Source organism: Oryctolagus cuniculus, chromosome 1 (assembly GCF_964237555.1).
Source record: "Oryctolagus cuniculus chromosome 1, mOryCun1.1, whole genome shotgun sequence".
In the NCBI taxonomy this organism is placed as follows: domain Eukaryota; kingdom Metazoa; phylum Chordata; class Mammalia; order Lagomorpha; family Leporidae; genus Oryctolagus; species Oryctolagus cuniculus.
The window spans coordinates 162,604,473-162,631,398 of NC_091432.1; the positions used below are offsets into that span (position 1 = coordinate 162,604,473).

Consider the following 26,926-nt stretch of genomic DNA (forward strand, 5'->3'; position numbering starts at 1 on the left):
GGCAGAGATTGACAGCGCTGGTGGCGAATCTTGATTGTTCCTGCAGGTCCCCCACACGCCCCTTCATCCGAGGTAGGAAGCTGTATGTTTGGGCAAGAGCCTTGAATAGACCTTGCAGCTTTTAGGAGAAGGTTGAAATCTTTGCTGCCTGGTTGCCTTTTAGCTGTCAGTTGGTAAAGAGAATGTTACCCTCCGGATAGTTCGCAAGTCCTTGACCTGCCCCCAGAAACAGGATTCATTGTAAAGGATTTTCCACACTGGTTTCATCAGCGTATTAGATAGCTGGAATCCTGCACTTACTTTACCTCTAATTTCTTTTATTGATTTAGCATATATCATGTCCTCAGCTTATATTTGGGAAGAATAGGGAATCATTTTCTAAGATTTATTTTTTGATAGAAAGGCAGAGCAGCAGGGAGAGAGCAGAGATTGATCCCCCACCTACCAGCTCACTCCCCAAACGGATGCAGCAGCCAGACGTGGGCCCTTTTAAAGTCAGGAGCCGGAACTTGCATGCTGGCCTCCCACATGGGGCACAGATACTTGGGGCATCTTCAGCTGCCTTCCTGGGGGCATTTAGCAGGAAGTTGAATGGGAAGCCAAGCAGCAGGGACTCCAGCCAGTGCTCGGGGATGCTGCTTGCAAGCAAGCAGGGGTTTAGTTTGCTGCACCACAGCTGGCCCTGGGAATAATAAAAAGCCGTGATTAAGATGTTGCTTGGCATGCCTGCATCCCATGTGGAAGGGCCTGATTTGAGTCCTGGTTCCTTCACTTTGGATTGAGCTTCCTGTTGAATTCCTGCAAGCAGCAGATGACGGCTTAAGTACTTGGATCTGTGCCACCCATGTGGGAGACCCAGATTGAATTCAGTCTCCTGGCCTCTGCCTGGCCCAGTGCTGGCTGTTGCAGGCTTTTGGGGAGATAGCCAGTGGAATGGAAGATCTGTATTCCTTTGCCTCTCTCTGCCTATCAAGTAAGTAAAAATAAAAGGAGCGGTCACTGGAGACTCTTGACACATTTGTTCTCTTTGTCATGTCTCAGTGGTTGCTTTTTGAGGGACTATTAGAAATATTGCCTGAGGCGTGTATATTAGGAAATACTGAGACCATTTGATGTATTGAATAATGCAGTTCTTGTAAGAGATGGTGATTTCCTCATTGCTTTGGCCAAATTTATATCCCACTGTAAAAACACCACATTTAACTTTATGATGGTCATTTCTACTAACTTAGACCTCATTTTACTGTTTCATTGTGGTTTTCCTAGTTCTGAGTTTAGTACTTACTTATGTTTTTTTGATTAAGGTAAATGTAATAACTGCCAGTTTTGAAAGTTGCCTCAAGTGTTTTGGGAACAGTGTCAAGCACATGTACACATGTGTGCTGGCTTCATGCAGTTAGTAGTGTGCATATGAAGTGTGCCTGCACGCACAGTCAGGTGACACTCCTAACGCTCTGTTCTTGCTAAGTTTCCTCTGTTGCTCTCACGTGCCCAGGGGCCACTGGGACAGGAGGCTCCGTCTCCTCCTTTTTGGCTAATGAGGAGGGAGCACCTGGGGTGCCCCGGGGTCTGCTACCAGGCCCAGGACGCAGACTGGGATCGGACTGGCAGAAGGCAAATCCGTAATGAGCACTTGAGCAGGTCCGATCTGAGACTCCCCCTTCCTTGGGGTTTGGGGTCGGTGTTTGCTTAGAAACTCCGTTGGTGTCTGATGGAACTCGCTCTCCCGCCTCTCCTGTGCTACGTGGAGAAGACTCGGTGTGTGCCTGCCCACACGCCGTGGTCAGCCGCCTCTGGCCTACCCTGGCTTCCGCTTCTCTGCACGCCTCCCTTGGTGCTGCCTGGAGTCCAGCCGGAACTGGCCAGAAGCCACGCAGCTGTTGCGCAGCTTCCCCTAGAGGCTCCTTCTTGAGCTTTTGACGTAGGTTACGCATTCTGCTTTTCTTGGTGGATATTAAAGTCCTCTACATCTTCTGGGTGTCCGCATTGCTTACCGGTCAGTCCTTGGCAGTCTCTGTTTGCTGGTTCCTCATCTTTCCTCAGCCTTGATTTTGGGAGGTCCCGTGGCTCAGACTTTGGACTTCTCTTCTCCGCAGACATCCCGAGCCTTGGTGACGTCACCATGTCTCATTGCTGTAGGTGGTGTTGGTTTTTTGTTCGTTCTCACATTTACGTGTCTAGCTCTGGCTTGCCCTACCAGCCACCTCTCAGTGTCTCCACCTGGATGCCTGGTGAAGTTTTCAAAGCAGAATTCCTGATCTCTGCTAAACTCAGTCCTCCTGCAAGTCTTCTCTGCCTTGATGGATGGCAAAACTCAAACTTCATGGCCATGTTACTCCCCTTCCTTGCAGACCACATATCCAGGCTAGCAGAGATGCTCTCGGCCCCACCTCCAGAATCCATGCAGAATCTGCCGCCTCCCCCAACTCCCACCTGACTTACTGCAGTAGCCTGGAAACAGGTCTCCCTGCTGATACCATTGCAGTCCATTCTGAGCGCTGTCCCTTGAAAACACAGGTCAGAAATGTTTTTACAGTATCTCAGGCTGATGTTGGGGTGTAGCGGGTTAAACCACCTCTCTTGTGGCACCGGCATCATGTATCTGAGTGCTAGTTTGAGTCCCGGCTACTGTGATTCTGATCCTGTTCCCTGCTGATGCACCTGGGAAAGCAATGGATGATGGCCCAAGTTTTTGGGCCCCTGTCACCCGTTTGGGAGAACAGGATGAGCCTGGCTTCGTTGTGGTCATTGAGGGGAGTGGACCCGTGGATGGAAGATCTCTCCCTGTCAGTCTGCCTGTGAAATAAGTAAATCCTTTAGAAGTGCCCTCCTGAGAGAGACCTGACTGTGCTGACCTGGCCTTGAGACTCTGACCTGTTCTGGCCTGGCCTGCCTTGCCCCTCCTCCCAGGTGTCCCTGTAGGGCGCGGTGCTGAGGGCTGTGCCGGAGGTGCTCCTGCCCTCAGTGGTCTCCGTGTTCTCACCTGGACACTGTTCAGAGTTGCAGTCCGTCTGCAGCTGACACTTGTGATCCACCTTAGGTAAGCCCTGCTGTTGTTTTTTTCCCCATAGCACGAATCGGTAGCACTTGGCATCGTCTGTGTGTCCCAGTGGAACGTGGGCTTCCTGCAGGCAGGGGTCTTTTTATTTATTTATTTATTTTTATTTGACAGGTAGTCATAGACAGTGAGAGAGGGAGACAGAGAAAGGTCTTACTTCCGTTGGTTCACCCCCCAAATGGCCGCCATGGCCGGCGCTGCACGAGTCTGAAGCCAGGAGCCAGATGCTTCTTCCTGGTCTCCCAAGTGGGTGGAGGAGCCCAAGCACTTGGGCCATCCTTCACTGCCTTCCTGGGCCACAGCAGAGAGCTGGACTGGAAGAGGAGCAACCGGGACTAGAACTCGGCTCCCATATGGGACGCCATTGCTGCAGGCGTAGGATTGACCAAGTGAGCCACGGCGCCAGCCCCAGGCAGGGGTCTTTATCTGGCTCTGGACTGAGGTACTTCGGGCTCCTGGAGCAGAGCCTGGGGTCACGGAAGGCACGTGAGGGGCTGTTTGCTGAACGACCAGCTGGAGAGGTTTTCTCTGCGGTGAGACTCCTCCTGGGGGGAAGGGGTCACCGTTATTACCCTGGTGACCAGGGACTCCCCTGCCCTACGCATAAGCACAGTTGTGGAACTCGGCGTGTTTGCTCTTCCGCTTCGGCATCCTGGGAACTGAGTGTGACTGTGGTTCTCGTCAGTGTGCTGGGACACCCCACCGCCTGGCCCCTCCCCTCTCTCAGCCTTGCTGGATGACAGCTGTCTGCAGTTCCTCTTGTTTGTGTTTTGACAGTAACTCAGCCTTTCCGTCAGACCCTTGGCGTAACTTCTGGGAGTGTGTGGCGCACAGGAATTGAACTCTGGTTGACAAAGCGGAAGAGGTCGTTGGGTAGCAGATCTGTCTGCACTCGGAGCTGGTTTTCTTTGATCTCGGCCTGGTCAGCTCCATCGGTTCGGCACTCTGCTGTCATCTGGTTTGATGGATGTTCTGAAACGGGCGTTTTGGATGTCCCATCTCTGCAGGCATCTGTTTGAGTTGTATTTATACAAGTATTAGCTTGCTTACGAGCTGCTGTCGGCTTCTTGGGTCAATCAGTCCCAAACTCTTGGTACAGCTCAGTAAAGGGAATTGTTAGCCAAAACGTGAAAGGACTCAATGAACAGTAGGGTATTCAACCTGGACACATTCACACAGATCCCAACACATGGTTTTCAAAAGGGAGGTTTTGGGGTGTACCTAAAAACCGCAAGGTAAACATCTTCCTAGAACTTCGATTTTGCTTGAAAGTCTTGGCAGTCTTAGCCAGTTCTTTTTTTTTTTTTTTTTTTTTATCTTTTATTTAATGAATATAAATTTCCAAAGTACGACTCATGGGTTACAATGGCTTCCCCCCCCATACCGTCCCTCCCACCCACAACCCTCCCCTTTCCCACTCCCTCTCCCCTTCCATTCACATCAAGATTCATTTTCGATTATCTTAATATACAGAAGATCAGCTTAGTATACCTTAAGTAAGTATTTCAACAGTTTGCTCCCACACAGAAACATAAAGTGAAAAATAATAGATGATTTTTTTTAAATGATGATGAAATCAGATCAGACCTATTGTCATGATTAATCCCAGTGAGAGTCAAGTTGGGAATTGATAATTTCTTTCTTTCTTTTTTTTTTTTTTTTTTACAGAAGATCAGTTTAGTGTACATTAAGTAAAGATTTCAGTCGTTTGCACCCCCATAGAAACACAAAGTGAAATATACTGTTTGAGTACTCGTTATAGCATTAAGCCTCAGTGTACAGCACGTTAAGGACAGAGATCCTACATGAGGAGTAAGTGCACAGTGACTCCTGTTGTTGACTTTACCAATTGACACTCCTGTTTATGGCATCAGTAATCTCCCTATGCACCAGTTATGAGTTTCCAAGGCTATGGAAGCCCCTTGAGTTCTCCGACTCTTATCTTGTTTAGACACGGTCATAGTCAAAGTGGAGGTTCTCTCCTCCCTTCAGAGAAAGGCACCTCCCTCTTTGAAGACCTGTTCTTTCCACTGGGATCTCACTCACAGAGATCTTTTTGCCAGAGTGTCTTGGCTTTCCATGCCTGAAATACTCTCATGGGCTTTTCAGCCAGATCCGAGTGCCTTTAGGGCTGATTCTGAGGCCAGAGTGTAGTCTTAGCCAGTTCTGTCTGATACATGCTGAGATGCTTTAGATAAAGGTACTGGTGGCTTGTGATGTAGCAGGTAAAGCTGCCCCCCAGACACCAGCATCCCATGTGAGCACAGGTTCGAGACCCGGCTGCTCCACTTCAGATCCAGCTAATGTGCCTGGGAAAGCAGCAGAAAATGCCCAGGTTCTTCAGTCTCTGCACCTACATAGATGAAGCTCCCGGCTCCTGCCTTCAGCCCGGCCAATGTGGCCATTTGGAGAGAGAAGCAGCGGATAAAAGTTCTCTCTTTGTCCTTCTCTCTCTGTAACTCTTTCAGATAAATAAATCTTTTAAGAAAAATAAAAAATAAAGTCACTAGAATTTCATATTTCTGAGTTGGCCAAATTTGGCAGGATGATTGGCAAGTGGTGACGTTGCTCCTGTTGGGGAGGGGGGGAGCATCAGCTACACAGGGCTGTGCCCAATTCCCTTTACCTCCAGGCTGCTCCTGTTCCAATCAGTCTGACTACGCAGTGACTCCTTAGAAACTGCACAGTGTGTTCTTCAATGAATAGAATTTGTCACCCAAAAGATGCATTGTTTTTAAAATTTGATCACCTAATGAGCCGTTGGTTCTCGCAGGTAGCTGAGTTTGCTAATGCAAGTGGCTTGTCGTGACGTTCTGCACGTGAGCCCCCGGGTCCCTCACCGCACCTCTCTGGTGAGTGAGGACTTGGCAAGCACAGCCACGTTGTCATTTTAGAAATAGAAGAATTACGGGGTTCACAGGAGGACCTGCAGTCTTCAGGGAGAGGGGCTGTCCTGGCGTGGCTCCCGCTGAAGGGACCCCAATGATGACTGTGTTCCGAGCCGCAGGTGGGAGTTGGTAGGCAGGAAACCCTGGGCGATTCTTAGATGCTGTTTGAAGTGCTACTTCTGTTATTAGGACAGTACAGATAGATAGGACAGATAAGCCCATTGTTGCTTCTGTGGGAAAACCCTTGAATATGACTCCCTGACAAATTTTAACAGTGTTTTATACACACGTACAAGAGTTGGTCTATAGCAGCCTGTAGGGGAAACACCAGCTCTCAATTTGGCCTTCCCACCCATTCCTCCCCGTCAGGGGTAACTGTTCCCAAACCTTGAGCCGTGCCACAAATGTTGTTGAACACAAGAAGGGGCTGACACTTGGCTGAGTAGGCCTCTGCAAATGGCAGTATCTTAAGAAAGTTTGCTTATAATTGTCATTTCTTGATTTTTAAAAACATCCACTTTTGGATGTTAATTACTGTTTTTCTGCTCTTAAGAATGAAGGTGAAATTTTATATCTGCCCCCAACACCTTGCTTCTCTCATCCTCCCAATAAAGGATTTTTTCCATTTGATTAATGTGTAATATTTACATTGGTACGTGTATGAAGGTAATTCACAGTTGAGACCTGCCATTTAAATGACATTCCCTTCTTAGCGTTTTCTCACACGGTACTTGTTTTTACACAGCACTTCCTTGTGAACTTTGATAAACATTTTAAAATTTATTAGTGAGAAGCAGAGACAGCCCTGTCTCTTCTGTCCCCAAATGCCAGCAATAGCTGGGGGTGGGCCAGCCGGGAGCTGGAACGCAGTCCAGGACTCCTAGTAGCAAAAGCCCTAGTGTGGGCCATCACGGCTGCCTTCTCGGATTTGCATTAGCGGGAAGTTGGAGTCGGGAGCCACAGCGAAGAATTGAACCCAAGTACTCCAGTGTTTTAACTGCCTTTCCCCCTCTTTTTTAAAATTTATTTATTTAAAAGGTAGAGTTACAGAGAAGAAGAGGCTGAGAGAGAGAGAGAGAGAGAGCTTCCATCTGCTGGTTCACTCCCCAAATGGCCACAGTGGCCAGAGCTGTGCTGATCCAAAGCCAGGAGCCAGGAGCTTCTTCCAGGTCTCCCATGCAGTTGCAGGAACCCAAGCTCTTGGGTCATCATCTACTGCTTTCCTGGTCCATAGTGGAGAGCTGGATCGGAAGTGGAGCCACTGGGACTTGAACTGGCGCCCATATGGGATGCTGGCACGGCAGGCCGAGGCTTTACCTGCTACGCCACAGCGCTAGCCACTCGCCCTCTTTTAAAATCACAGATGGTAACATACTTGACGTATTACTGTGTACCTTGCTTTCTCTATGTAACCATATGTCTTAAAATTCTTCAGCATGGGTACTGTTTGCCCTGCACTACACTTTTATAAACAGAGCAGCATAGTATTTTTTCGTGAATACTCTGTATTTTATTTAATCAGTTTGCTGTTGCTGTGTGTAACCATGGTGTAACATGCACATTCTTGTGCTCACGTGGGATGATGGCACACGAGATGCATGTGGACTTCCTGTTGAAAGGCTGTGTGCATTGTGATGGACAGTGTCCCCACTGCCTGCCGCAGGTGTGCTTAGCTCATATGCTGTCACTAGCAAGGTACACAAGTACCTGTTTCTCAGGTACTTGCCAACTCAGTGTTATGAAATTTCTTAATCTTTGGCAATCTGTGAAGTGAAAAATAATGTCTCAGGTGGTTTTGATTTATATTTCTCTTTGGCTGAGTATGTTTTCATAAATCTGTAGAAGCTGTCTGTATCTGCCATTGTGTTGACTGCTCATTTCCTGTCGGGCAGTTAGTTGTCAACTTGTATCACTTTATGTATAAGGGAAATAAGCTCCTTATCTGTGGTAAGAGCTGGAGTTGCTCCCAGTTTACTGTGCATCTTTCAAGTTAGATTAGATTGCATTTTTTCATGTAAATGGATTTATCAGCAGCTTATTTTAAGGCTTTTCTGTTTAGTGTCCTGAAAAAAGGCCTTCAGTACTCTAAAGTTTTACTGTTTTTGAATATCCAGGGTTTCTTTTGCTACTGCTTCAGTGTTTTTGTATTTAAATTCTCCTTATTGAATTTATTTAAGTAAGTATGGGTCCCTATTTACATTTTTAAAATCCCAGATGGCTAATGGTGTTCCTAACCATTTATCTAATAGCTTTTCCTGTTTGGCTGGAAATTCTATATACTAAATATACTAAATCCTGTGTGCTTCTGTATCCATTTCTTGACTTTCCTTATCTGTTGCTCTGCTTTACATTTTGGTTTTAAAATTTTAATTGTTAAGAAAATTTTTGGGCCAGCACCCTGGCTCAATAGGCTAATCCTCCGCCTGCGGTGCGGGCACCCCAGGTTCTAGTCCAGGTCAGGGCGCTGGATTCTGTCCCGGTTGCTCCTCTTCTAGGCCAGCTCTCTGCTGTGGCCCGGGAGTGCAGTGGAGGATGGCCCAAGTCCTTGGGCCCTGCACCCTCATAGGAGACCAGGAGAAGCACCTGGCTCCTGGCTCCTGGCTCCTGCCTTCGGATCAGCGCAGTGCGCCAGCCGCAGCGCGCCGGCCATGGCGGCCATTGGAGAGTGAACCAACGGTAAAGGAAGACCTTTCTCTCTGTCTCTCTCTCACTGTCCACTCTGCCTGTCAAAAAAAAAAAAGAATATTTTTGTATTGGGGAGGATTGTTTATTGTAGATATTTTCATGTTGATGTCAACCATCAAGATTGCAATGACATTTAAAAATGCATCATGTAGTTTTTAAAGGAAATCCATCAGAATTTTTTAAAGATTTATTTATTTGAAAGGCAGAGATGGGGCCAGCACTGTGGCACAACGGGTTAACGCTCTGGCCTGAAGCACTGGCATCCCATATGGGCACTGGTTCGAGACCCAGCTGCTACACTTCCAATCCAGCTCTCTGCTAATGGCCTGGGAAAATAGTAGAAGATAGCCCAGGTCCTTGGGCCCCTGTACCCTGGTGGGAGACCCAGCAGAAGCTCCTGGCTTTGGATCGGCACAGCTCTGGCCATTGCGGCCATCTGGGAAGTGAACCAGTGGATGGAAGACCTTAGTCTCTCTCTGCCCATCTCTCTCTCTCTCTCTGCCCGTCTCTCTCTCTCTCTCTGCCTGTCTCTCTCTCTCTCTGCCTCTCTCTCTCTCTGTCTCTCTCTCTGCCTGTCTGTCTCTCTGCCTGTCTTTCTCTCTCTCTGTCTTTCTCTCTTTCTCTCTCTCTCTTTCCCTCTCTCTCTGTCTTTCTCTCTCTCTCTCTCTCTCTCTTTCTCTCTCTCTGTCTTTCTCTCTCTCTCTGTCTCTCTGTCTCTTTCTCTCTGCCTCTCCTCTCTAGGTCAAAGCATCCAGTGCATACATAGATTAGAAAGTAGCTTGTAGGGGCCAATATTGTGGTATAGGGGTTACTGTGTGGTAGAATGAGAAGGCCATGCCAAGATGGCCACTGGCAAACGAGCATCAGTTACTCAGGAATGGTTTTGAAACCCACCTGGCAACAGAGCCTGCCTGGCAACAGGCTGTGATTGGATGGCTTCGGATACTGCCTGGCAACAGGCTGTGACTGGTTAGGGCATAAACCACCCCTTGACTGGATTGGCTGCCTTGGCTATTTAAGCTGCTGTACCAACTGAAATAAACGAGTATGTGGGCTGCTTGCCTCTGACCCACTTTCACCCGACTCCCGGGGTCTGTGTGGTGACTCCACGCCTCTTGCCCCCACCACGCTCCTCCTCTCAGAACGAATTCACCTCAACAGTACTGCTCTTTTTTTTTTTTTTTTTTTTTTTTTTTTTTTTTTTTTTTTTTTTTTAAGATTTATCTGTTTGTTTGAAAGAGTTACAGAGAGGCAGAGAAAGAGAGTCTTCCATCCTCTGGTTCACTCCCCAGATGGCCACAACAGGCAGAGCTGTGCCAGTTTGAAGCCAGGAGCTAGGAGCTTCTTTAAGATCTCCCACATAGGGACAGGGGCGCAAGGACTTGGGCCATCTTCTACTGCTTTCCCAGGCCATAGCAGAGAGATGAGAAATGGAGCAGCTGGAACCTGAACCTCGGCCCATATGCATGTTGACACTGCAGGTGGCAGCTTTATCTGCTACATCTCAGTGCTGGCCCTGGCTGCTCCATTTCTGATCCAGCTCCCTGCTAATGCACCTGCAAAAGCAGTGGAAGATGGCCCAAGTCCTTGGGCCCCTGCACCCATGTGGGAGACTAAGAAGCTCCTGGCTTTGGATCGGCTCATCCTTTAACCAACAGGTGGAAGACCTCTCTCGCTCTCTAACTGTTGAATAAATGTTAAAAAAAAAAATAGCTTGAGAGCAGTCATGTATTTTAGGGTCATTTTCTTTAACAATTTTTGCCTTTTAAGTGTACAGTTCAGTAGAGTTAAGTACACTTAACCTTGTTGTGCATCCATCACCAGCATCATCTTGAGAGCTCTCCCATCTTGCAGAGAAACTCTGTGCTCATTCAACATGATCCCCTGTGTGCTCATCCTGTGCCAGGCTCTGGCAGCGTTACTCTTCTCCTTTCTGTGCAGTGGTTTTGTTTTTAGGTTTAGGTATGTGTTTGATAGTTAGAAGCTGAAGATCTCTTCTGTGAAAGTCTTCACCAAGCCTGTTGGCTTGAGCATTGGGTTTGCCAGCTATGCCTTATCCTGGGATTAAAATACAGTGTTTCTGGGGCCAGTGCTATGGTGTAGCAGGCAGGTAAAGCTGCCACCTGTGATGCTGCCCTCCCATATGGGTTCCCGTTTGTGTCCCGGCTGCTCCACTGCTAATGGCCTGAGAAGGCTGTGGGAAGATGACCCAGAAGTTCCTGGCGCATGGCTTTAGTCTGGCCCAGCCCTGGTCATTGTGGCCATTTGGGGGGTGAACCAGTGGATGGAAATCTCTCTGTCTCTCTCTTCCTCTGACTTTAAAATAAAAATTTTAAAAAAATTCCAGTCTTTTGCATGACTTCAGGACACCTGATAGTAGGTGCTGTCACCTGAGTTTATTGCGAAGAAAGGCGCTTGCAGGTTTTTGAAGTGTGGCTCCAAGGTTTCCTTACCAACAGTAGCATCTGCATCGATCTTGTTTTTCTTATCAATTGGCCAGAAAGCAACACTGGCCATTGTGCTGTAATGACCCTTGTGTGCACAACTGCTGGAGGGAGCAGAGAGCTGGCCATACTTGTAGCCTGGGGGGCTTGCAGAAGCCACTGGGGCCTGTGGCACCATGGGGTTGCTGGGCAGTACAGTTTAGGGGTTTTGCCTGCAGTGACGGTGAGTCTATGAGAGGAAGGCCCTTTGAATACCTGCACTGCTGTGAAGCTGGCGCCCTGGAGATGCTGTGACGCCTCGGCGGACAGACTTGGGTGCATGTGACTTTCTTCAGCACAACAAATGGTGGACGGAGAAGGAGATAATTGCTTGTTCGGTCAGCAATATTTGTTGAACCTCCAAGGCCGTTTTGGAGGAGTCATGGCTGTGTTTCGAATCCATGGCCCATCACCGTGCGTCAGAGACGTCAATCCTGCCTGAAGAGCTCTTTGGTCCTGGGCTTAGATCTGCCGATCGGTGCCTTCAGGCATGTTGTTGAACTCTGCTGAGCCTCACTTTGCTCATCTGAGGGATGGGAGCGGCAGAGAAGATCTCTGTAGGAACAGATGGGAGATGGATTTCAGTGCCTGACAGCATACACACCCAACATGTGAAACTCCTATGTCCCTGGCCAGGGCGGAGAAATGGGAAATCTCTGTCCTGTCCTCCAAAACACTTCTCAGATATTCCCACTCTGGATGTTGGACTCTTGAATCTTGAGTACTTTCTAACCAGATCGCGTTTGGGTATCCAGACCCTCCCGGTTGAAGCTTTATGCTCCTTGATGAGAAGCCACAGATGAGCATCTGGTCCTCTCCGCCCAGTCAGTCAAAACTGGGCTGGGGGCGGGGATTGTGGAGCAGCAGGTTGCACAGCTCAGAATGCCATACTGGAGTGCTTGGTTCAAGCCCCAGCTACTCTGCACTTCCAGTTCAGCTTCCTCCATTGTGCTTGGGAGGCAGTCCAAGTACTTGGCTTCCTGCCACCCATGTGGGAGACCCAGATGGAGTTCCTGGCTCCTGGTTTCTGCAAGGAACTGCCCTGGCTGTTGTGGGTATTTGGGGTTTGAACCAGTAGTTGGAAGATAACTATCACTCTGTCTTTCAAATAAATAATCTTGAAAACCAAACCAAACCAAACTAGCGTGGCAACTTTAGTTCCTCATGGATAGAATGAGAGGGATGCAGAAGTTATGGGAGCTTTACTTCCTACACATTATATGTTTTGTTCATCTAGAAGGAGATGGAATTTGTTATCAGTAGCTAAGTTCCTTATCTAATTGTCTCCAAGCCATGCCTCCGCTTTGCCATGTTTTTAAACAACAAAACAGTCTCCAGGCATAGCATCTTCTGAGGAGGAGCTGGAGACTAGCAGTGCACTCCCACATTCCACAGTTAGAAATCACCCAGCCATGTCCCTCTGCACTTCGGTTTTTACCCACAGGGGTTAGCGGAGGATTGCAGCATGGGGAGCAGGGAAGAGCGGTGGGCTGGGATGAGAGCCACGTCTGTTGTCTCATGCACTCAAATAACACATCTGCTTTGCTGCCTGTCTTAGTTAGCTGGAAGAGGGCTTTGAGTAATAAGTGGTGGGAGTGTCAAGAATGAGCTTTTTGACCTACCCAGGCCGAGGAAATTCAGAAAATGTAGTGCAGAAATGCCTGCAGATCCACAACAATGGGGTTGTTGGAGGAGCTTTGGAAACTTGTTCATTTTTAAAAGCATTATTGTGCTCAAGCCAGTACGTGTGCTTTGGTCACGGAAAGTTGTGCCTTAATCACATGGTGGGGAGGCTGGGTGTTTGGCTGTCAACATCACATGAGATTCAATGTCCTCTTAGCCATCACTGGGTGACTTTCGGGGAAGAGAGAAGAGAAAATGCTGCTCTTAGAAGATGCTGGCTTGTTGGCAAGTGTATGTATGTCTTTTAACAATAGCAGAGGAGAATGCTTTAATTCCGTGTCACTTTGTTTTATTGTAATTGTTCCCAGGGTGTTTTTTCTGCCTTTGGGTTGCACTGACCGCCATTTCTCTGCTAACTCACCATCTCAGGCAGCGAACTCCTGGCATCCACAGGCAAGGGTGTGCGTGTAGAGAGGGCCACGTGTTTTTTGTCCTTGCTTTGTTCCTCTGATGCTTTCTCCCAGAAACTTTATGAATACATCATAACTAAATGATTTTTACAATAGGAAAAGAACTTTCTCTTCAAGCAGAAGATTCTGTAACTTTCTGTGAAATTTTGCTTCGTCTTGGCTGTGGACAGTTGCTACTAATTGGAGTTGCATGTTGCCCTCTGTGAATGGAAATGGATAGAGGCAGGGAGAGGGGAGGCTGACAGAGGAAGCCAGGCCAAGGAGTTAGAAATGATGTCTTTCTTTGGGGAGCCCCCTGTGCCCCTCCTGCTGGCTCCATGGCCGTGGGACTCAGTGCCTGACTTCCTGTCCAAGTTGGCACCGACAGTGGCACAGTGACTCTGCCCAGTGTTCTCACAGTGCACTTGGCAAGTTTCCAGTGATCAAGTCATCCAGAGAAACAACTTGACCTCCTTTTTTTCCTTCTCTTCTGCCCTGGGCAGCTTTTCCAGGCCTCATGAATGATGTCCCTTGCATTTTGGAATAGCCACATGAGTCCCTAAACCTCGCCTTTTTTTTTTTTTTCACCATCAGCTTCCTGACCGTCCACTATTTGTCCAAGTCCTAGTTTTATGCTTAGACCTTAGGTCTTTGCAGGTGGGAGGATTCATCGGGTGCTTTCCTTGGGGAGACAGGAGGGATATACGTTCCTGTCCAGCCACTTTCTCTTATGGCCTAGTCAGCCTACTATGCACAAGGCCTGAGTGCTGCATTTATCCCGAGAGGTTTTTGGCCCTGGGCACATACCTGGGATATAGTAGCCTTCCAAGGAAAACAGCTTTCCTCATCGTAAAACCAGACAGACTGCGCAAAGTGCTCGGAGACAGAGTCCTTCCTGAGTTGTTAGGAGTTTTTCCCTTGCTGCTTTCTCAGTGGGCTGCACGGGACTGTAGACTCAGTGCTGTGATTTCTCCTGTGTGCTCTGCCATGCTCCCTGCTTCCTTCTGAGTCTGCACAGATCGCCCTTAAGGCTCATTTTTTAAAAATATGTATTTATTTGAAAGGTAGAGTGAGAGGGAGAGAGAGCACGCACTTCAATCTCCTGATTCACTGTCCTAATGGCCTCAACAGCTAGGGCTGGGCCAGGCAGAAGCCAGGAGCTTATTGCAGGTCTCCCACCTGGGTGCAGGGGCCCAAGCACTTGGACCATCTCCCACTGCTTTCCTAGGCCATTAGCAGGGAGCTAGATCAGAAATGGAGGAGCTAGAACTTGAACTTGCACCCATATAGGATGCCAGCACTGCTGGAGAGGCCACAACACTGTCCCCTCTTATGTCTGCTAATAGGTCTGTTCAAGGCAAGTTGACTTTCTCTACTGTTGTACTTAGACTTGTTCTAGCCTCCCTCCACTGTGTAGTTCCCAGGATCACATTGTTTTTGGTGTTTGCTACAGTGTAGCCTGCTTCCATGTCTTTGTTTTCTGTTCCTGCTGTAATAAAATCCACTGATTTGATTCTTTGAGCAAACCCACTCTACCCTAGTTGCATAGGTCAGAACATCAGGATGGGACTTGGTGGAGTACAAGCAGGGTGTGGCAGGGCTGGTGCCTTGTGAATGTCCTCGAAGGGCCTGTTGTCCTCCTGTGCTCAACATCTAGTGCAGGGGTGGGGAACATCTAGTCCCCGGCTGCTGCGTGCGCCCCAGGAAATCATTTGGTCTGGCCCTGCCACGGCAACTGCAGGAGGGACTTGAAGTCCAGCAAACCTGCAGCAGGCTAATTTTTAAGTTGATAATTTTGTATGGCCCACAGATGATGCTGTCAATATCCAAATGGTCCTTGACAGAAGAAAGGTTCCCCATGCCTGGTCTGAGGCCGCCTGTGTTCCTTGGCTGCGTGCGAATCCCTTTAATTCTACCAGTATCTGGTTGAGCCCTTTCTTTTCATATTTTTCCTGCCTCTTTTTCTTTTAAATTCTATTTCTTTTTTTTTTTTTTTTATTTTTTTTTTTTGACAGGCAGAGTGGACAGTGAGAGAGAGAGACAGAGAGAGAAAGGTCTTCCTTTTGCCGTTGGTTCACCCTCCAATGGCCGCCGCAGCCGGCGCGCTGCGGCCGGCACACAGCGCTGATCCGATGGCAGGAGCCAGGAGCCAGGTGCTTTTCCTGGTCTCCCATGGGGTGCAGGGCCCAAGCACCTGGGCCATCCTCCACTGCACTCCCTGGCCACAGCAGAGAGCTGGCCTGGAAGAGGGGCAACCGGGACAGAATCCGGCGCCCCGACCGGGACTAGAACCCGGTGTGCCGGCGCCGCAAGGCGGAGGATTAGCCTAGTGAGCCGCGGCGCCGGCTTAAATTCTATTTCTTTAAAAATTTTATTTGAAAGGCACAGATACAGAGGGGAGAGAAATACAGAGATCTTTGACCTGCTGATTGCTTCTGCAAATGCCCATTGCAGCTGGGGCTGGAACAGGCTGCAGGCGGGAGCTGAGCACGGAGTTGGGACTGCCTGTGTGCTAGGCTTGGACCAACTACTTGATCCATCACCTGCTGCCTCCCAGAAGGTGTGTTAGCAGGAAGGTGCCTCAGAAGAAAGCTTAGACTTGAATGGGATGCAGTGTCCCAGCTGGTGTCGGAGCCGTTGTACCAAGTCTTTTGCCTCTTCTGTCATCCCTTCTCTCTGACCACAGAGCAAAAAGACTCTACTTTGAAAGATTCATGGTTAGATTGGGCCCTTGTAGATAATGCAGGAAAATCACCCTATTTCATTGTCCTTAACCAAACCTCATGTGCAGTCACTCTTGGCACGTACATAACACTGCCCCAGGTTTGGGACTGGGAGTTGGGTGGGTTATTCTGCCCACCACACGAGGGAAGGTGTAACTCCATAGTGCAGTCACCTCTCTGGTCTTAGTTTGTAGTTGGTGCTCCTGTAGGTGAAACAAGTGCTTTCCAGTACAACAAGCATTTGATTCAGGGTCCATCTGTCTCTCCTGGCTGGCAACACAAACTTTGCGGGACAGGTAGGGGTGGGATGAGTGAGGGCCGTTAGAAGATTGGAAGCTACCTCCTTAGCCTTTTTGGTACAAGGCAGCGAGCTGGGAAGCTACTTAGGCTGGGACTGTCCTCCTTATTGGGAAGTCATTAACTAAAGCAACAACAAAGACCCTTTCATAACTGAAACACTAGTGCTGGTCTGGAACGTTGAACCACCTCCTAAAGGGGTCTTTCCGCCCTGAAGACAAAGCTGAGTGACATTGTCATTGCAGCCCGTGCTCCTTCACTGGAAGATCGGACCGCCCGTGGCATTTGGTGTGCTGCTGAGCAGGGCTCCCCTATCTGCTCACGCCTGCAATTTGATGCCAGTTCCGCTCTGACAGCTGGTTAGCCTGTCGGGCCATCACAAGTTAAATCTTGTCTCAGGAAATAATTTGCTAGGAGATCAAAGCATGGATGGGATAAATTAATTTTTCAACAAACCACAGGTTTGGGAGAATGTAAACAGTGTCTCTTAAGTACACTGATGTGAAATAATTTAGGGGGCTTTTTTTTGTTTCATTTTAAGATGATACGTCTATGTTTGATGGAAAAAGAACTTTGAAAATGTGTATCCAAGATGGGGCCTTGAAACAGCTTGAGATAACAGTGGGTGTATTTCAGCACCAGTCTCATTTTGAGCACTGGTTCTGACCAGGTTGGCTGGGCAGCAGGGGGAACATTGGGCATTGCCTGGAGACATTTTCATCATGGTTCAGGAGAAGGTGCCTACTGGTGTCTAAAGAGTGGAGGCTGCAATGGCTAGTAAAGCCTTCCAACAAGGCATTACCCAGCCCAAAATGTCAGTCGTGTGGAGACTGAGACATGTTGAGACGTGGTTTTCTATTGGTCACTTCCCAGGATGTGTCTGAACACTTCTGGACTTAATTTCTTTGTATATAGTGACCATTCCCCTTCTCACTCAGCACAGCGATCTGCACTTGGCGGGTACAGGGGTCTGTTGCCAGATGTTAGATTTTTGTGAGTTGGAGTAGATGTGTTTCGGGCAGTGCCTTGACAAGCAGGTAGGACAGCTGGTAGGGAGAGGGAAAAGAACACAGGCTGCAGACTTCTTGTCTGCCTCTGCCTCTCTCCCTGTCTCCCTCCATTCCTTCTTTCTATCTAGTTAACACATACAAACAGTGCAGCTTGGGACCAGTGTTGTGGTATAGTGGGTAAAGCCATTGTTTGCAGCCCTGGTGTCCCATATGGGTGCTGGTTCATTTCCCAGCTGCTCCACTTCCAATCCAGACCTCTGCTAATGGCCTGGGAAGAGCAGCCAAAGATGGCCCAAGTGTTAAGGCCTCTGACAGGAGGAAGATAACTCTTTGTCTCTGTCACTCTCTCTCTCTCTGTAGCTCTTGTTTTGAAAACAAATCTTTTTAAACAATTTTGCCTATTCATAGGTATCGTGTAATGTTTAGGTAAATGTATACATTATATAATGTCCAAGCAGGGTGAACACACCTAGATCTTCAAAGATTTATCATTTCTTGATGGTAGAAATACTCAAAATCTTTTCTTCTAGCTTTTTGTTTTAAAAAATATGTATTTTCATTTACTTGAAAGGCAGCATGACAGAGAGGCAGAGAGAGAGAGCTTCTATCCACTGGTTAATTCCCCAGACAGCTGCAATGACCAGGACTGGGCCCGGCCAAGGCCAGGAGCCTGGAACTCCATCCAGGTCTCTGACTTAGATGGCAGGGACCCATGTACTCGAGCCATCTGCTGCTGTTACCCAGGTTCATTCCCAGGCAGGTGGATCAGAAGTGGAGCAGCTGGGACTGGAAGCAGTGCTCCAGTGTGGGATGCCTGTGTCACAGGTGGCAGTTTAACCTGCTGCGCCACAGCACCAGCCTGTTTTGTTGGTTCAAAAAAACAGGTAGTCTGTGGTTGTGATCTGTAGTCCCCCTGCTGTGCCATACAACACCAGAATTTCTTTGTCCTATCAGGCTGTAACTTAGTAGCTGTTAATCAGCCCCTCCCTGTGGCTGCAGCCTCCGCTCTTATCTGTCCAGCAGAGGTAACTGTAGCACTCACCTCAGGGCTGTGTGAGTGTGTAGGAGCGGAGCTGTGTGTGCTGCTCAGGTGCTGAGTGCCCAAGAGGCTGTGCAGGGGCCTGAGTGTCTGGTGTTTCATATAAAAAGTTGCATAAAAGAGAACCAGAGATCATGTGCTTCTGGGATTGTTCTCAGCTCTCCAGGAAGGGGAGGAGAATCCCTAACTTCTGAGTAAAGGTTATTCCATGGCTGACAGCACAGTCTTAAGTACCTGAGTGGCACATTTTGCCTCCGGCCAGAGCTATTTTTAAAACTCAGTTGACAGCCCCTAGTTCAAGTTGGAGCATTGCTGGCTTAACTATAGATACCTGCACAGCTTCCTTCAAATCGGTGGGCTTCCGCAGGTGGGTACTGCTTGACAGAAGTTGTGTTTTGCTTGGTTACTTGTTTGAGATTCAGCTCAGAACCTAAGGTCAGGAGTCAGGTTTGGATGTGAGTTCTGTTGGAGTGGCCCTGAACGTTGATCTTTACATTTCTAAGGTGGAATTAATAATACCCCCTTCAAGGATGGTTAAAAGAATGCAAGTGGGAGAAAAAAATGAAAGTGACATGTCTTTGTGGACAGCTGGCATAGTATTTCATAAATGATAGCTTGTACAGGTTATTGGCTGAAAATTTCCCGGTTTTTAAAAGTCGTATTTTTTTTCTGCTCAAGATAGCTTTGGTTATTAGGGGTCTCTTGTGGTTCCTTATGAGGTTTAGGAAGATACACATGAAAATATAATGAAATACCACGTCACACCATCAGAATGGTTGCTCCCAAAAAAAAAAATCAGAAATGAACAAGTGTTGTCAAGAATGTAAAGAAAGTGGAACCCTTGTAGACTGCTGGTGGGAATGTAATTTTGTACAACTATTTTGTAAAACAGTGTGGAGCTCCTCAGAAAATTTGAAATAGAACTACTGTATCATCCAGCAAACCCACTACTGGGTCAGTATCAAAAAAATGAAAATGAGTAGGTCACAGAGATGCCTGTACCTTATGTCTACTACGGCATTAGTCACAACAGCCAAGGTAGGAATCCTTCTGTATGCATCAGGGGATGAGTGGGCAAAGGAAATGTGACACACACATATGTGTGCACACACACGTGAGCAAACACACACTCTAAGTGTTCAGCCCCAAAAAGGAAAGAACTCCTGTTGTTCATGAAAAACATGAGTTAGAGGATAGCATACTATGTGAAATAAGCCAGGCATAGAAACACAAATACCGCTTGGTCTCACTTCCACATGAAACCCAAAAAAGACATAGTTATCGAAGCTGAGAGCAGCGTGGTGGTTGCCAGGTGCTGATTCCAGGGTGCCAAGTTTCAGTTAGGAGGAATAAGGTCTGAAGACGTGCAGCGTGGTTACTGTAGTTAACAGTGTCTTGTATGCTTGACAATTAGTATGAGATTAGCTCTGAAATGGTCTCCCTGCCCAAAAGCAAAGTTACAGCTATCTTAATGACCTTGATCTAATCATGTCACAGTATATGCATATATCAACACGCGTTGTATGTCATATATGTACAACTTTTATTTGATAATATAGCTTTATAAACTGGGAAAGAGAAAATGATAAAAACATGATAAATATAAGAATGGCCTTAGAGATCTTAAGTTAATTTTCTACCTAAGCAGTTGATTAGTTCTTGCTTGAAATTTCTGTGTTGTGTGAAGACTGATGTTTGAGAAGCTCAGTCCTTGAGCACGCTGCCGCTGGCTTGGAGTTTCATGGTGATGAGCACAGATCCCCTGACTGGTCCTCCTCCCACAGCAGAAGGGAGTCCTGCTGTCAGTGCATGGGAAAGCCAGCAAGGGACCACTGACAGAGGGCCACCTTGAAATCCATGCTCTGTTCTACTGTTTAAAAAAAAGTAGTTGATGTTGTAGAGTTTGACGTTTCTTGAATTAATTTCTGTGCCTGTTGATTTGCCCTCACCCTCTTTAAAAATCCACACCCGTGGCTTCTTTAGAAGGAGGCTCCATATCATTTCTACTTAATCTTGCTAATTTCTCAATTTTATGTCCCCTATTTTCTTGGGCTACCTTTCTTACTTTGCATTTGTAGAAGATAACCCATAAATGCAGGTTGAGTATCTTTTATCCAAAATGCTTGGGACAAGAAGTGTTTTGGATTTACATGGGGTGGGGGGGCTTGGGATATTTGCATATCCATAATGAGAGATTGTTGGGATGAGACCCAAGTCTAAACAGAAAATGGATCTGTTTCATAATACCCTATGTACACAGCCCGGGGTGATTTTACACAGTAGTCTTTGTGTGCCTGGATTTTGACTGGGACCTGTCCCATGAGGTCAGGCATGGAATTTGCAGCTTGCAGTGTCACATTGTCATTCAAAGTTTTGAGTTTTGGAGCATTCTGGATTTCTGATGTTTGCATTAGCAGTGTTCAACCAGTGTAACATTTCTTGTTAGGTACTTTTTCCCTGCCATGCTACATTTCTTGAGGGCTGGTCCCATGTCCTGTTTGTATGTTGGCATCAGTGTAACATCTGCTACAGAGAAAGGTACTCTGCAGTCTCACTGCTTACCATACTCACTGTTGGTGATGAGCTATATCAGACTTAGGATGAGCAGTTGGTGGAGGGCTTGGCCAACAAGAGAAGTAAATGGGGTTGAAGCTCTTGGGTGGCAAAAAGAGGAAACATACTATGTATGGTTGGAAGATTGGACAAATGGGGAAGTTCAGTGCTTGCATAGGAGAGTGCAGCCTGGGGTGGATACAGAGTACTGGTGCATGAGCGGGAGGTGCCCAGCCTCAACGAAGTTGAAGCCGAAAGCTGTGCAGGAAGCTGCAGTGGAGTGGTGGATTTGGGGAAGAGGATGTTCCAGAGAGGGGACGGGGAACCAAAGAGAGTTGAATTTGTGATTTCACATTGCAGGGAGGACAGGCTGGGTGTAGGTCATAGAGGGTCTGGAAAACTTATTAGGAGACTGAACTTGATCTCAAGGGTGGTAGGTCATCACTGATGAGCTTTGAGCAGATGAGTGATGGTTGTCGAAGTGCAGGTTGGGAAACTCCCTCCAGCTTGGGTTTGTGAGGATGGCCTGAAGACCGAGGCAGCTGTAGGAACATCCATGTGAGAGACGTAGCCTGGGTTAAGGCTTCGGCCATGGGACTGGAGAAAGGGAGACAGACTGGAGCCTGGGATCAGCAGCTCTGTGAGCTGATTGCGCGGTGACAGGGATGAGTCGAGCTCAGGGAAGTCAGTGACAGTCAGTCTGAGAGGTCCATGAGGGAAGGTGATGAGTTTGTTGATTGGCAGACGGAGCTCGGGGCTGGTGGGGTCCTGCAGATGGAGTGCGGTGGGGCTCTGCACCCAGACTTCAGAGAAGGGAGAAAGGACGCTATGACTTACGTGAGTCTCTCCCATGTCGGTGGTCGCTGCAGCTGGACACAACGAGATCACCAAGTTAGAGGTTGGGATGTGGAGGAGGTCTCAGGGCAGAATCCCTGAGAGCACTTGCGAAGGAAGCCCAGGAGGAGCCTCCAGAGAGGACGGGGTAGACACCAGAGTCTGAGCCTACTGTGCTGTGCTGCTGCGTAAGATTCTGGTCTGGGGCTGGTGCTGTGGCATAGTGGGTAAAGCCGCCACCTGCAGTGCCAGCATCCCATATGGGCACCAGTTCGAGACCCAGCCACTCTACTTCTACGAGCAGGCAGAAACGAGTCATTTCTGCAGGGTTTGGCAGCAGGAGCAGTGTCAGGGGCTTGATGGCTGTGGGACCTGAGCAGATGGATGAGGGAGACTGGGTAGGGAGGAAGGCCTGACAGCACAAAGAGATGGAGGCCCCTGGGCTCCATCAGCAACTCGGAGTTGCTGAGTGCAGAAGAAATGGTCTCCCTTTGGGTGGACAGAGACCCTGGGTGTATGGCTTGGTGAGTGGACTGTGGGGGGGGTTTTATCCAGTCTGCTGCCTTAGCCGGTGCACTTGCTCAGTGTGCAGATTGGATGCCTCCCTGCGTGGTGGCCTAGCATACATCAGCTCTCAGCTTGGTCCTCCTGGAGACATCTAGCCATGTCTGAGAACTTTTTTGGTTGTTACCACTGAATCCGGGAGTGTGGCTGCTACTATCAGTTAGCTAGGGGAGGCCAGAGACTCTGCTAAACGCTGTGTGGCTCACAGCACAACCCCCGGCAGCAGAGAACTGCCCAGCCCCAAATGCCAGCTGTGCAGAGATGGAGAAACCTTGGTGTAGGCGAACCTTTGGCTTGGAAGAGGAGGGTGAGAGAGTGATTGATAGCTGTGGGTGCGCCTGGGAGGCGTAACATGGCAGACTTTTGTAGTAGGAGTACATTCTAAAATAATAAAAAGCACAGCCGCAAATACATAAACCAGAACCAGAGTTGCTTATTTCATACCGAGTATTGTGTGCTGTGCTTTTGCAAAACTGGCAGCACAGTAGGTGCCTCCCCTCTAACACCAGGCAGAGTGATGTGTCACCCTAACGGATTTTTCACTCCCGTGGTAATCTTAAATCTTTTAAAATTTAGTTTTCATTTTTTTTTTTTTAAGATTTATTTATTTGAAAGTCAGAGTTACACAGAGAGAGGAAAGGCAGAGAGAGAGAGATCTTCCATCCAATGGTTCACTGCCCAGTTGACCGCAATGGCTGGAACTGTGCTGATCTGAAGCCAGGAGCTTCTTCCAGGTCTCCACGCGGATGAGTGCAGGGGCCCAAGGACTTGGGCCATCCTCTACTGCTTTCCCAGGCCATAGCAGAGACCTGGACCAGAAGTAGAGTGGCTGGGTCTGGAACTGGTGCCCATATGGGATGCTGGCACGGCAGGTGGCGGCTTTACCCACTATGCCACAGCCCAGCCCCTGACCAGAATCTTATGTAGTACAGGAATGTATTTCTGTAACCTGGCCACAGCTGCCTCTGCAGGTTTCCATCTGGCCTCCCCCATCTGTTGGCCCTGTAACTCCTCCTCCTCTAGGTTGGAGTTCCTCCCCTGTTTATTCGCCTCCAGCTGGTTTCACTCCCCATCACCCCCCACCGTAAAGTGCGGCAACCTGGTGTCCTCGTCTTTGCTTCTGGGCACCTTGTATTTTAAGAGAGTCGGTCAGGAAGTTCTGTCGCGGCCTGGCGAGATGGACCTGGCTTCGGCTAACCTAAAGTAGCCGGTGGTTGAGTGCCGGGTTGGTGGGGCTTTAGTGCATGGTCAGTGAGCCCCTTGACTGTCAGGCTTGGAAGAAAGGCAAGAGGTGCTCCTGGCCCGGAAGCAGGCCTCTCTTCTGGCTTGGGGAAGAGGAGAGTCCAAGTGGTTCTCAGCAGATAGGGTTGCAGCAGCGCTGAGCGTGTTGGGATCCAATCAAGTCATTCTCTCAACAATGTCAAAACTGGGCGCGCAGATCCGTTGCCCTTGGGAACCTTTGGGGCTGATGGCAAGGAGAAGAATTAATGAGCAGCTCCCTGGCTTGGTGTCCTTTTTCAGCCGGCTCAGGTTGCAGCCTGAGAGTCCCTTAGATGTGCTGGCTGCTCCTGTGATGATCCCTGTTGTGCTTGGGACAAAAGGTTGCTGGCTAACTTTTGTGAGTCCCTCTGATGTGAGAGTGACAGTGTCTTGGGTCCAATGAATAAGAAACTTTACCGTAACTTTTTTGTATGGGGCAAGACTGGAGTTCACAGGACGGTCTTGGCAAGTCCTGGGTAAGTCTGAAGAGCAGAGCTGCCTTCTCTCTCGGCAGGGATAATTTAGCCTGCAACAGTGTGTGCATCTGAAGGCCTTGAAAGAAGGAAGACGAGCCGGCATTCTAAGGTTTGGCACAGAGTGTGTGCCAGAAAAGGAGAGTGAAGGCCAGGAACAGGAAGCATCTGCATTGGAAACTGGCCGTGCGGAGCGTAAGGTGGGCCCTGGCTGTGGGTGTGCTGTGTGGAAGTGTTCGCTGTTGGGATGGATGTGTTTCGGGCATCTTGCTGCTGAGTGCTCTCTCCCGTGGTTTAAAAGACAGCGCTGGTGGTGATGGGTCCTGTCCTGCGAGGTGAGGGTCGTTGGGCTGGTGGTCTCTGTGTGCTTTTTGTGTGTCTGTGTATGAATAGCCTGACCTGAACCTGCCACTCCTGCCACCCCCCAAATAAAACACACTGAGGTTTGATGTCTCTGAAGTGGACTAGCTGGCAGCAGGTTGCAAGTGGGGAGTTTGAGGCTAGAGAATGTTGGCATAAAGTGTACTTCTCAGTTCTGACCCAGCGTCTTTGATGCACCTTGGGCGGGGCGGGGAGGGGGACACGAGTACATAGTTAGGAATAATGTATTTTAAGAGATTTGTTGTGGTTGATGATGAGTTATTTTCTTGAAACTGTAAAGAGTGGATGTTTGGTGCTCTCACCATAAAAAATGTTAGCTATGGGAGGTCAAACATTTGTTAATTCGCTAGACTTAGGCCTTCCACCATGGTGTATGTCAGAACATCGTGTTATCTGTGTTAAAGGTATACAGTATTCTCTGTCAGTTAAAAAGTAAACAACAGGACTTAGGTCATCTAGCAGTGTTTCCTTAGGAATGTAGAAAATGTTGATAATCATCTGTTTTTACACTCCTGTGTACCATCAAATTCACAGCCTTCCTTCATAGCTGGGCTAGAGTGTGGTTTTGTGTAGTTAGGAAAATGATTTCTCGCGGGTTTTTTGTCTGGCCAAATTCTTTTATTATGGGTACTGAAATTCTTGATGAAATACTTCGAGAAAGGGATATATATTCTGGGTAAATAGTTAAGGGAAAGGGTAGTTAAGATGGTCTTTATGCCTGAGGAACACCGCATGCAGTCAGTGTGAACGGTATTTCAAGCCCTCGGTGAACATGAATATTAAACATTTTTTTCACTTGGGGCAACCAACAGAGGATTCTCAGGGAAAGGATCGCAGGGCCTCTCCTTGGGGGGCTGTGGTTATGAACCCCGAAGGGTGAGAGGTCTGGCATTGATGGATGGGGTTCCCCAGCTGGCACTGTTGCAGGTGAACTTGGAGCTCTCTCGTCTGTGAAACCTTCAGCGGCTCTCTGGTTCCCAGGACTGCTTCAACAGTCAGTAGCAGGGGTATCCGCCACGGACGTTGGAGGAGAGAATGCTAACAAGTCTAGACCTATTTGTGCAGACAACATTCATGACTTCAGTGAAGAGCATCCAATAGGGGTGGGGTGAGGAAACCTCGATGAACAAGCCTCCCCTCCCCAGCTCACCCCGCATACCTTGTGTGAACAAGAATATGGTGGCCTCGAAAAAATGACACAAAATGAGAGAGTGTTAACAGTGGCAGAGTTATTCTGGGAGCTGCGGTAATTGCAATACATTTTTTTTCCTGACCAGGGTTTTTAGAAAGCTTCATGGAGCTGGCACTGTGGCACTGTGGCTTAAAGTCCTGGCCTGCAGTGCCCGTGTCCCATATGGGTGCTGGTTTGAGTTCCGGCTGCTCTGCTTCTGATGCAGCTCCCTGCGAATGCACCTGGGAAAGTAGCGGAAGATGGCCCAAGTCCTTGGGCCCCTGCAACCACATTGGAGACCCGGAAGAAGCTCCAGGTTTTGGATTGGCTCAGTTCTGGCCATTGCGGCCATTTGGGGAGTGAACCAGCAGATGGAAGACATTTCTTTCTCTCTCCCCCCTCCCCCGCTCTCCTCCCTCCCTCGCTAACTGTCTTTCAAATACATAAGATAAATCTTTAAAAATTAAAAAAAAAAGCTTTATAATGACCTCATTATGTGGGTGCTTCAGAAAGTTCATGGAAAGTGGAATTAAAAAAATAGGTTTCTTTTGATGCCAAAAATCTGTGCATAGTTTTTTCATAATATATGTTTTCAAGAACTTTGCAAAGTCACCTTGAGGATGAATTAGTGAAATTTTAAAATTTTAATCCTGCCTGTAATTCAAGAGACATTTCTTTTTCCTTTCTTTATTTTTGACATCCTCCTCAGGAAAACAGGAAGGAAGCATATGTGAATTTTCATCTCTCTGATTTTATTTCTTCCCCCTCTTCACTGTAATAGTTCATCTTCCAGGCCCTTTACCCCAGAGCTTTCTAGAGGGAGAAGAGAGTGCCCAGTACAAACCCTCCGCTCTGCTGCAGGCTGGCCGCCCCCTGAGGCCCCCTGAGTCAGGCTGTGCCCTTTGGGACAGGAGTGCCTTTCTTAGCTACCAGTGGTGGCTGTCGTGGCCTGGCTGGCTTAGTTCCTCCTAAGCTCCTCAGCTTGCTAAGGGGAGTAAGGACTGAGGAGTTGTTCCCTGCAGGACAGCCTCCCCGTGGGATTTCCAGGCAGGCTCCACCCACCGCAGCACATAGGCCATGCTTAGAAAGGACGATATTGTCCCTGATCCCACCTCTAACAGCTGCCTCCCCTCGCAGCTTGAGACGGGAGCAGCCCACCTTCCTCGGGCCCCCTGCACAGTGGGGGCATGAAACAGACGCCACCTCAGCCTCCCCTGCCCGGCCAGCTGGCCCCTTTGTTCTTTCTCCCCCTCGCTCCCTGGGATCCAGGTGGCCTTGACTTAGTGACACAGGAACTCAGTCCCCGCGCAGGTGGCTTGGCTATTTTCTGTCTGCAGGAAGGAAGCCCAGTTCTCGCTGGGACTGCTTTCATCTCCCCGAGGGCTCCCTGAGGATAAGCTGACCCTTCATTGGGGGTGGGGGAATGTCACACACG

At 48.4% G+C, this 26,926-nt stretch overlaps 1 protein-coding gene across 6 annotated transcripts in view; it reads left to right on the forward strand.

The window, feature by feature from the left end:
• The window catches only part of KANK1 (KN motif and ankyrin repeat domains 1), a 217,281-nt gene that overhangs the window by 18,365 nt on the left and 171,990 nt on the right, over positions 1-26,926 (forward strand). The window contains exon 1 of one of the 6 annotated variants that reach the window (XM_070051207.1): positions 23,986-24,139. The exons of the other annotated variants lie outside the window; for them this stretch is intronic. The gene's annotated coding sequence lies outside the window, so the exon portion shown is untranslated. Of the gene's footprint in view, positions 1-23,985; positions 24,140-26,926 lie in introns of those variants that run through there. 6 annotated transcript variants of the gene reach the window in all.